Raw genomic sequence first — 12418 nt, 5'->3', positions numbered from 1 at the left:
CTTTGCCATCCATGGTGTTGTTGTCTGGCTTGGCCATATGTTAATTGGTGAACTTTATAATTATTTATATATACCGATAAATGTTGCAAGTTTATTCATTCAGTGGGATCATGAGGTCAGGACATAGAGTCCTGCGGCAAAATATGAAAAATCTTAATTAGAGTGACATAATTATATTTTACAAAGCAAAGCACTTCTAGAAAGCTTGTGTGATGAAGCTGTCCCATGATTCTTCATATGCTGTTTCTATCCCATATCAATAAAATATGGATGCTCTGTTTCATACTCTTTAGCTCATTAGTAATTCTTCAAGAAAACACACGCACATAACTACACATTTTATGGATTATTTGGAGTGACACATTTTCATCACTGCTGTCAATTCACTATATAGTAGTGTCATTTCAGTTAATAATGTGTTAGTCGTTACACTTACATATTTCAAACGGGAGTCTTTCCCCAATTACGTTTCCCTCACAGCATTGTTGAGAGCGTCAGAGAAGGCATGACCAGTCCTGCCAGTGTAAACTGGCCAGTGCAAGGAGTGTGCTCGCTGTAAACCTCTGTGACCTCCTCAGGATCAATGTCAACTGGGGTATGCTGATCGACTATGTGCCATCCCGCTTCACCATCAGCAGGAACCAATATTCGTCTTAGTCCGGACCTCAACCTTAAGTTATTGTTCGGATGCCGTTCATATTCAGAATGTTGTATGTGACATGTGATATTTTATATTACACAATATACTTGCAGGTTTAGAAGAATTATTCCCTATGACCATCACTTTTATGTCTTTTTAACATGATCAGGCTATGGAAGTGGCCAGGATGGCTAGGGCATCAAGTATTATCAGGGTGGACTTGAACCCTGCAAAATATGTACAAGTTACAGTCTATTGTTATCTTCAAAAAGAAAAAAGAATGATTTCTGGTAAATGTTAATGGACACACATTGAACTTCAGCAAAAAAAGGCAGCTAAGAAATTTGGCTGCACCGTCTTTGTAAACCCAAAGGATCACATTTCAAGCAATAGTTATGTTAAGTTCTTTGCCTAAGCATACATTAATCCCTTAATTTGTTCATGGGATGCAATATTGTATCAAATGCTCGCAATTGAATTTGCTCCTGGTGCTTGTCGAGATGACAAACAGTGGAGGCAACAGAGCCGTGGATTGCACTTGCCACATCCACGCCATGATATCTGCCTTTGAATGCGTTCATGATGTATGTTTTCTGTACACTTGTAATTTGATCATTGTCAGCATTGATGTGTCTTCTGCTTTATACTGAGTCATGAAGTCTAAGTGCAGGGGTGAGGCATGGTCAGGCTGGTGGGCGCCCCGCAGAAGGAGGCAGTGTTCAATACCCACCCAATGAACTTCATCAATGAGAAGACCTTCTCAACACTCACCAATAGCCAGCAGTCTTTAGTTACTGTGTACGTGAACATTTTGCACAGTAATGGTTTGTAGTTTCTTTGTTTTTTTGTTTGCACGTCAGCTTCTCTGTTAATGTCAATGTTTTCTATTTTTTAACTGAATATAGGCGTCTCCATTGCGCATTCCAAATCAGTTCTGATGTTCTGTCATCTTTTTGTTTGCATAAAGCCAACCAAGTCAAAATTTGGTACCTAAAGACCAAGAAGATCTTGACATGCATGATTTTGACCCAAAAAAATACTAGCCTTCTGCAAATGGCCTTTGGTCTATTATAATGACCATCTTATGCTACAAATTCACAAAAAATCAAAATCCTTTAGAGTATATACTACAACTGCTTTAACTTTCAGGTAAAATAATTTTGTACATAAATACATATAGTTAACTTTTAAACAAGATGCCTACACATCGTTGCATCTATACTTTAACATTCAGTATTAAAAAAGACGGGTGCAGCAACGCGCGCCATCGATGATCTAGTATAGAACGAAGGTTGCAAGTCTCCGAACCACAGAATACTTCGCACGTATGCATGACCGATTTGGGATTATTCCAAAAGAAGCAACATTGACTTTCTCGAATCCACGGCGGCAACTTGCATCAGATGCACATGAATTAGAGGAAGTCACTACTTTCATCCAAACACATGCTTCATGAACGAAACATGAAGAAATGCTTACACAAGTTTCCAACACTAAGTTGATGTTCAACATGAGTCATGGGGGAAGACAAAATGCTGCTGATGAGTTCAACAGCAACTCATCGTAATTTCCATATCACTGGACTTCCACCATCATGTGAACACGGTGATAGCATTGGTCAGACCAAACGATGTAATGGTGTATGCTCGAGGGATCAACCACGAGTAAGACAACATTACGAACATCGTTGGTTCTGATTTGACTTGATGATAGCCCATACTCGAGTCAAAGTTTTGACAAGGCAATAGATCCAACAAATGATCACGAGGACCAATTGGTGAAGATATCATTTTCCTTCAACACACACACAAACACAAAGATAACCCTTCAGAAAGAACCAAATTCGGCAAAGCTTTTATGTTCCAACTCTCCAAGTTGTTGTTTAGCTTAACCAACTAGCTTAGGGGTATCCGACACAGATTCTTGGAGAAGGGGTGGTTTACAAGAAACGAACTTGATCACGAACTCAACATAACAGTCAGGGGACAACCTGGTAATGCTTCCGAGAAGATATCTGGTAAATCACGAACCACCAATATGACTCTAAGCTCGAGAACAATCTTGCTTTTCAAGGCAAGAAGACATGATCAGAAGAGTAAGGGATTCAATTCTAACTCAAAGATCGAAGAATGCACCAAAAATAAGGACAAGATAGCATGATCAATCCTAGAATGGTGGTTTGGTAACCAACACGCTAAGAATGATATTAGTGTCCATTAACTACCGAGCAACACTGTTGCTAGGAGTATTGATTTCACACATCATGGTTCACTTGCCGACATTCCGGTTGCAACAACACGGGACCGAGGAATGAAAAATCATGGCAAGAGGTATCACTGCGTCAAGAATTCATGAGAGATGGTGCAATTCCCATGACAATCCTGACATAAAGGGGGTAATACTCCAGGGTAGAACAGAGTCAAAAGCTTGATTGGCATTTGATTTGCAGATTACAACTTCTTTGACCCAATACCGGATATGGATGAGGTACTGGAGTTTGTTTCTCCTAGTCATTCTGGAATAGAATGGCTTGACAAACCACAAGAATAATAGGCATCGACAGCGAATGCACGCATACTCTTGACTATCAATTGATAGGCTAAGGTCGGAATACAACTAAAGGGGGACAACTCAAAGAACATATAATTTTCTGAGTTGTGGATGAATAGATTAATTTGTCGAACCAAGTTCAACAGGTTTCTTCCAGATAACCCATGCAGAAAGGTAGAACTGGTAGATTCACAATGTAGAACGAAGAACTCATCAAGAGCACTCTGATTGTGATCTTTTGATCCAACAAACTTCTCCCACAAGTGGTTCATAGTATTTGGAAGAAGGAAATACCACGGACCTCGAGGACTAATGCAAAGGTTACTAATAACCTAAAGGAATGAGCAAACACTATCAACATGAAGTAAGTAGGGTGAATCTCGGGTTCAAAAACCCAGGAGTAGAATGCCTACTACTAAGTGGCATCACGGGATGCTTTCGAGAATGGTGGCCAGAATCATCACACTGGGACACAAAACATGGCTAGATTACTGAGAGGTTCTCTAAGACAAGTAGGGTCATAATAATAGCTCCAACATAAATGTTGAGGTAGTGGTACCTCAACACACCGGTTAGTGTGGTTAATCTGGCCCAAAGGGACAGCGGAAACAGAAAGAATGGATTTGCAAATGCATCAGACTATTTAGAAACCTGGGATGACTCGGACAGCATAACGGCTATAATTACTCAAAAGATTTGAGACAACCTGCAGAAATGGTGGCATAACCACTCAACATCACAATATCAAGGTTCTGAGGCCAGCTATGAACATAAGGAAGTAGTAGGAACTGAATTGAGGCTTGAACTCAACAATCCTAGGCAACTACGGTTTAGTAACATGTCATCCTGAGAGATAGAAGAGAAGCCTAGTTCTTAACCCCGTAGAAAAGATAAGATGACTCAGATCAGAAGGTCGTGAGGATAAGGAGTAAAAAGAGCCTTACATTCCCATCCACAATCAATTCCCTTATATAACTAAAGCATTTCTAGACTCAACTTCGACCAGGTTGGCTTAGTAATCCTACAGGCAGTCAAGCTCTGATACCAACGCTGTCAGGACCCCGATTCCAAGTCACATCGATCTAGCCGGTAACACCTCATATCACTTCGCGGCCTCACCCACGGTATTCCATGGGTGTCGCCTTACCATGCCCCGGGACCGTTTGCGCCTTTTGGCTCACGTACATGATAGTGTCACTAGCATCCATATGACAGAGAACCCGGACCGACATGGCTAGTCGTGAACCCAAAGCGGCACTAACCTATGGGGACATGCATACATGAATCACATCGAGCATGTCGGTCAGCAGCTTGTGAATCCGGGCTGTAGCACTAGGCTAACAGGACTCCGGGAACCTGGGCTGTAGCAGGCTAGGCAGGACTCCGGATGTCATCGCGTGACATTTCCCCGAAGGGACAGACACAGGAACGAAGTGAAACACATGTCAGCCAATCAAGTGTCCTGAGCAGTAGTGCTGGGCTAACAGGACTCCGGTGAACCGGGCTGTAGTGGACTACTATGGCTCATGGAAGCACTAGACTACATTTCCCCATAAGAGAGGTTGCCAAGGATAAACAACTAGATTGTCGGATCCCACACATACCAAGCATTTCAATCATACACACAATATGCTCGATATGTGTAAATACAACATGGCATCACAACATCACTCTACGACTCAAGTATTTATTCATTAGGCTCCGAGGAGCGAGATATTACACACATGGGTCTCATGACCCATCATTCAGAGCATACAATCAAAGCACATGCAGAAGCATAACATGTTTGATTACAAACATCTATGAATGAAAAAGGCTAAGAAGCCTGACTATCTACCAGATCCTGCCGAGGGCACAAGATCGTAGCTGAGGTATCAAGCTAAACGTCAAAGTCCACACGGAACTACTAGCAAGACTGACGTCTCTCTGCAAAACATAAAATAGGCAAACATGAGTACAAATGTACCCAGCAAGACTTACATCAGAACTATCTACATATGGATTGGTATCAATAAAGGGGGTGGTGGAGTTTAACTGCAGCAAGCCAGCTTTGACTCAATGGCTAACCTGAACAATGACTGCAAGCAACTCTTTTGAGGTGGCGCACACGAGTCCACATATTCACCATTCAATACACCACTATGGATCTGCTCTCGTCTCCCTACGAGAAGGCCATCCATAGCACCCACACTTATCTTGCGAGTTTTAGAGTATCCACTTTCACTTGTCTATGAACTATGCAAGGGGTCCAAGTTTCCATATCCGAGGAATCCGGCTATTCGAATAGATAATGATAACCCTTCAGGGGTGTACTTCTTCACACACGCTCCCACCACTTACCATCGTTTACACGACATGCACTCGGCAACCTTCAAGCGGAAGTCCAACGAGGGTGTTGGCCACGGCCTACCTAAACACTCAAGTCTCTAGTCCAGGTTTATCGCCTATCCAGGTTCCATCCTCAGGGAGTCTGGCCGAGGTTTCCACATACGGCCCCGGACGATGTGAACAGGGTTCCCGACACACCAAACGGGCGCCCGGTACACCGTGCCATGGTGTATCTACCGCATCATAGCCCACCCCTAGGGTCAGCGCTACGCACGACCGCCAACACATAACCTACAAACACCAAAAACTAGTTGCAACTCCTGGACAGAGTACTAGGGTGATTAAGAAGCCAAGAGGGTCAATTAAGGATCCCAATGAGTGGTAGTAGCTGTGCATGGATCAAAGGCACAGAACTCAGTTCTTAAGAACGGTTTCAATAAGACAACCCACCATGTACTCCTACATGGCCTCTCACCGCTACCTTTACCAAATCGTGTTCACACACTTAGCTCACACACAGTAGGACATGTTCATCACCATTCCAATTCATTCCCGATGAATCGGACCCGACACAACTCTATGCAATAGCAGGCATGACAAACAAGCATGAATGAGTAGGCACATCAGGGCTCAAACAACTCCTACTCATGCTAGTGGGTTTCATCTATTTACTGTGGCAATGACAGGTCATGCAGAGGAAAGGGGTTCAACTACCGCAGCATGTAACAGTTGAATGGTTGTTGTCCAAATGCAGTAAAAGAGAGCAGGAGCGAGAGAGTGGGATTGTATCGGAATGAACAAGGGGGTTTTGCTTGCCTAGCACTTCTGAAGATAATATAGCTCTTCATTGGTGTCATCGAACTCATCGTCGGAACACGTCTATCGAGAGGGGACAACCACCGGCAAACACAGAAAGAACACAATCAATGCAAATGCGACAATATGATGCATGATCATGACATGGAAATATGCTATGATTTGTAATAATGCATCTAGCAACAATTTAAATGAAGTCCATATGAACCAAGGGTTCATATGAAAACTCCATAAGGCGTATTTAAAATTCCATTATCATGTTTTCACTTATACAGGGGGTATAAGTTGGTTGAACATGCATGAAAGTAGCATAAATGGATAGATTAGATTTTTCTGATAATTTTTCATATATAATTTATTTCATTCTGAGTTATAGATTATTTTCTATGATTATTCAAACTTTTGGATATTTTCTGGAATTTACTGATTATTAATAAATCCAGAAAATGTATTACTGCGTCAGCATTGGGTCTTGCTGACGTCAGCAGATCAACAGGAGCCGTCCAGGTCAAACCTGACCAGTGGGGCCCACTGGTTAGGTGACCCAGTGCTGCCTAGGTCACAGACAGGTGGGGTCGGGTCAACGGCCACGTCAGCAAGTCAACACTGACGTGTGGGGCCACTGTGGTTAGTTTAAGCTAAACAGAGAAATAAACTACGGTTAACTAAAACATGGGGCCCAAGTATTAGTGACTCAGGGGGGGGGTTAATCAGCAGGGTCATTAGTGGCTAATGACGGGCCACGTCATCTCACTGGAATTCAATGCCGGCGAGCACACAGACGCGGCGGCGACCATCGGAATGGCTGCTCCGGCGACCAAAACGATGGCCGAGCCCACCTACGAGGAGCTGGGGCTCATGCGCATCCAACTGTGGCAGGGGGGCGCAAGGTGACCGGAGTTGGGCACGGCGTCAACCTCGGCGGCGGCCGGAGCTACAGCGTCGAGCGGAACGGGGCTGCGGAGCACGATAGGAGGAGTTGGGTGATGCGTTCATCTCCTGGGAGCTCGGTGAGCACGGCGACACGCTCAGGCGCGAGCTATGTCATCAGTAGCCGCGGTGGCAACGAAGCGCAACGGCGGCGAGCTTCGATGAGGGTGGGGAATTGCTCTATGGCATGCAAACGAGACGGAGAAGAGGGGGGTTCGGGGAAGGAGCTCACAGCGGTTGCAGTACGCATCTCAGCGGGCTCGGGGAAGGGTTGGTGACGGCATGCGGTCGACGGTGATCTCGGCGGCCGAGAGGTTGAAGACGACGCCATGGTCGTGGTGCGGTGCATCCGGCGTCCTGCGGGTCGTCCAGGAGGTGTAGGCGATGGTGGCGGAGCTTCCACGCAACACGGGAAGGCGAGAGGGGGTCGGGGAGCGCGGTGGTTCATGGTGGCGCTTCCATGGCCGCGTCGGCCGTTGCAGGGGAGAGCGAGGGAGAGGAGGGGATGGACGCGAGAGAGAGGGAGGGGGCCTGGGAAGTGCGTGGCGTCTCCTGGGCGTCAAGGAGGAGCCAGGCAAGCTGGGAGGGAGGAGGTGGCCAGGGCGCGTGCCCACGGGCGGCGACCACACCCCCTCATGCCTACTGGCAGGAGGTTGAAGACGGTGGGGGCGCCTGCTGGGCTGGCCAACAATGCTGGGCCGCCAGGTAGGTTAGGTAGGTGGCCTAGTGGCCTTCTCTCCCTCTCTTTTATTATTTGTTTCAGTTTTTCTAATTTCTGCTACTATTTTGCAAATAAAATACTAACCAAAACACTTTGGTTAATTCTGCAAATTTTTGTGAGGAATATTTGAATTATTTCCAAACCACACAACAAATTTTAGAATATTTGGAGCAACCAATATTTAATGATAAATTTTAAACTCCAACTCAAATACCATAATGATTTAATCCAATGACCAAAATGTCCTGGAAAAATATGCATCATCTCTGGTAGAGGCTTTCACCTTTTTCCATAAATCATGAACATTTTAAAAGGATATTTTGAGGTCATTGAAAATATTTTGGTTGAACCTATTTCAATTGCGTTTGTGCTAGGGTTTATCAATCCCTAATTCAAATTTCTTAAATTTAAACATGATGACATGAATGCTAATGCAACTATTTCACTCAGGTATTCTAGGGCTGTGACACGACGGAAGGAAACTCTACAGGATTGATCTTCTCAAAGATCAAGCAAATCATGATAAACTCATGGAATGAGATGTTGAAACATCTCGAGTTGAGACACAAAACACATCGAGAGGGATGGAAGAACAAACGACGAGGTTTGATTTGGTGGGCAACAATCCCACGCTTAGAGAGATCGTGGATGGTGTCAAGGTGGCGAGGAAATAATTGCCATGATCCCATAATGGGGCACCTTGGGGAAGGTGACTCGTAGAGTTATTCCCTTAAATGGAAGAAAGAATTACTTTTGATATCTAGATCATTGAAACTCTTTATACCAGCCTAAGGCAATCACAATCGATCGCTTGGCGGAGTTCAAAGGAATGGCATATCCGGATTCGAATGGATGATGTGGACTACCTTGTTGAAGACAACGCAAGGAATGATTTTTTCTTATCATCAGAAATGGATGGGACCCATGGTAGGACAACTTTTGGAGGTGATCCTGACCAGGAATTACCGAGAAGGGTAGTCCAAGGTTGAATGGCACAACGGCGGTGCAAGCTAGGAACAAAATGCAAATGTTGGGAATGATTCTAGTAATTTGGGAGAAACTCAACAGTAGAGAGTGATTCCACTGTTAGAAAGGTTATGGCATAATCGAAGAAACTGAGAGGAGATCCCAATTAATGCCGACGATAATCCTAGTGCTTGCGCGTGCTCTCAAGAACTTGAGCATTTCCATAATCATCAAGTTTTACCAATATCCGTGTCAAGGATCCTGGCAACACAACATACTACCATGACGAATAGTGATGGACGATGTAGATGTAAAGGGAGATAACACCTTCTCAGATTTCACCTTAGCAAGGCCAAGGGATCAAAATCTGGATGATCGACTAAGAGAGATTTAGCACTCTGCTTCTAATGTTCTCCTTGATGTGCTAGCATAACCAATTTATTGATATGGTTTGGTATCTAGGACATCAAGTAAAAGGTCGGACTTCGGGAACTCAAAAATCCATAAGGAACTACTATTGGAATATATTCTACGAGATCCTTATGGGGAGGTGGCCAACTTCTTCAAACAAGATACTACAATAATAGGTCTTCCGGTTGGGTGTGTTGGCCACGTCATCCACTTAATCGGTTACCGAGAGACCAATATTATAGCTCTTGGGAGAACGTCCCAACCATCACATCTGCCTGAGATTCAGATCTGGTTGGTGTCAGGATATTCCAGACTCATCGAGTCTAGAAAGAAAAATGAAAGTTTACAACACAAATCGACAAGATGACATTGCGAGATTCTCGGGAGATGAACTATGATAGCAAGATCCAGAACATGAGTTGGTTCTGCTACAACATGTGAACATGTTGTCCTAGACAAGCATGACCACGTAGTAGTCTTATAATAAAACACTACCGAGTCCAGGTGGGGAGCCATCATCAAGGATATCGAAGTCCTTGCATAAGTCTTGCTCTTAAGAAGAGACTTCTTATCCTTGAACAAATCAATCAGTGGCTTGGTGTGCTAGGGATATGTATAGAATGAAGATGATCAGTCTATCAGACCATAGAATACTTCGCACATGCATGACTGACTTGGGATGATTCCAGAGGAAGCAAAACAAACTTTCTCGAATTCACAGTGGCAACTTACATCAAATGCACGTGAATCAAAGGAAGTCACTTCTTTCATCCAAACATATACTTCATGAATAGGGCATGAAGAAAATGCTTACACAAGTTTCCAACACTAGGTGGATGTTCAACACAAATCATGGAGGAGACAAAATGCTGCTGATGGGCTCAATAGCAACTCATCGGAAGTTCCATATCACTGGACTTCCACCATTATGTGAACAATGTGATAGTATTGGTCAGACCAAAAGATGTAATGGTGTATGCTCGAGGAGTCAACCAGGAGTAGACAACATTATGAATATCATTGGTTTTGATTTGATTCGAGGATAGCCCACACTCAAATCAAGGTTGGACAAGACGATAGATTCAAGAACTGATCACGAGGATAAATCGATGAAGATATCATCTTTCTTCAACACACACACAACACAAGGATATCCCTTCCGAAATGAACTAAGTGGGAAAAGCTTTCATCTTCCAACTCTGCAAGTTGTTGTTTAGCTCAACCAACTAGTTCAGGGTACCCAACACAGAATATTGGAGAATGGGTGGTTTGGAGGAAACCAATATGATCACGGACTTAACATAGCGGTCAGGTGACAACCTGGTAATACTTCCGTGAAGATATCCAGAAATCACGAACCACCGATATGACTTTAAGCTCGAGAACAATCTTGCTTTTCAAGGCAAGATGACATGATCAGAAGAGTAAGGGATTCAATTCTAACTCAAAGATCAAAGGGTGCACCAGAAATAAGGACAAGATAACACGAGCAATCCTAGAATAGTGATTCGATAACCAACACACCAAGAATGATATTAATGTCCATTAACTACCAAGCAACATGGTTGCTAGGAGTATTGATTTCACACATCACAATTCACTTGTCGGCATTTCGGTTACAACAACACAGAACCGAAGAATGAATAATGATGGCGAGAAGTAACACTGCGTCAAGAATTCATGAGAGATGGTGCAATTCTCACGACAATCCTGACATAAAGGGGGTAATACTCCAGGGTAGAACAGAGCAAAAGCTGGATTGGCATTTGATCTACAAAACACAACTACTTTGACCCAATCCTAGGTATGGATGAGGTACTGGAGTTTGTTTCTCCTAGTCATTCTGAAATAGAATGGCTTAACGGACCACAAGAATAATAACATCGATAACACGGATGCACAATTACTCCTGACTATCAATTGATAGGCGATGGTCAGAATACAAATGAAGAGGGACAACTCAAGAGGACATATATTTTTCTGAGTTGTGGATGCATAGATTAATATGTCGAACCAAGTTCAACAAGTTTCTTCCAGATAACCCATGCAAAAAGGTAGATCTGGCAGAATCACAATTATGAATGGAGAACTCGTCAAGAGTACTCTGATTCTGATATTTCGGTTCAAAGAACTTCTGCCTTAATGGTTCATGGTATTTGGAAGAAGGAAATACCACGGACCTCGAGGACTGTCGCAAGGTTACTAATATCCTAAAGGAACGAGCAAACACTATCAACAGGAGGTGACTGGAGTGAATCTCGGGTTCAAACCCAGGAATAGAATACCTACTAACTAAATGGCATCACGGGATGCTTTGGAGAATGATGGCCAGAATCATCACACTAGGAACACAAGACATGGCTAGATTACTAGGTGAACCTCTAAAACACCCAGGGTCATAATACTAGCTCCAACCTATATGTTGAGGCAACAGAGTGCCTCAACTCACAAATTAGTGTCGTTAATCTGGCCCAAAAGGATATCAGAAACGGGAAGAAAGGATTTGCAAATGCATCAGACTGTTTAGAGACCTGGGATGACTCGGACAGCATAACGGTTGTAAATGCTCAAAATTATTTGAGACATCCTCCAAAATGGTGGCATGACCACTTAACATCATAATATCAAAGTTTCGAGACCAACTATGAACACACGAAAGTACTAGAAACTGAACTAAGACATGAATCCATCAATCCTATAAGTCTATGGATTAGTAACACGTCATCCTGATAGATAGATGAGAAGGCCTAGTTCTTAACCCACGTAGAATGAGAAGAGAATGACTCAGATCAGAGGGCATAAGGTAAAGGAGTAAAAGAACCTTACGTTCCCTTCCACAATCAATTCCCCTACATATAACTAAAGCATTTCTAGACTCGACATCGACCAGTTTGGCTTGGCAATCCTACAGGCAGTCAGGCTCTAATACCAAAGCTGTCAGGACCCCGATTCCAAGTCATATCGATCTAGATGGTAACACCTCATATCACTTTGCGGCCTCACGCATGGCATTCCCACGGGTGTCGCCTTACCATGGCCCGGGACCGTTTGCGCCT

The sequence above is a fragment of the Triticum dicoccoides genome, chromosome 7A (assembly GCF_002162155.2).
Source record: "Triticum dicoccoides isolate Atlit2015 ecotype Zavitan chromosome 7A, WEW_v2.0, whole genome shotgun sequence".
Lineage (NCBI taxonomy): Eukaryota > Viridiplantae > Streptophyta > Magnoliopsida > Poales > Poaceae > Triticum > Triticum dicoccoides.
This window is presented reverse-complemented; position numbering follows the sequence as displayed.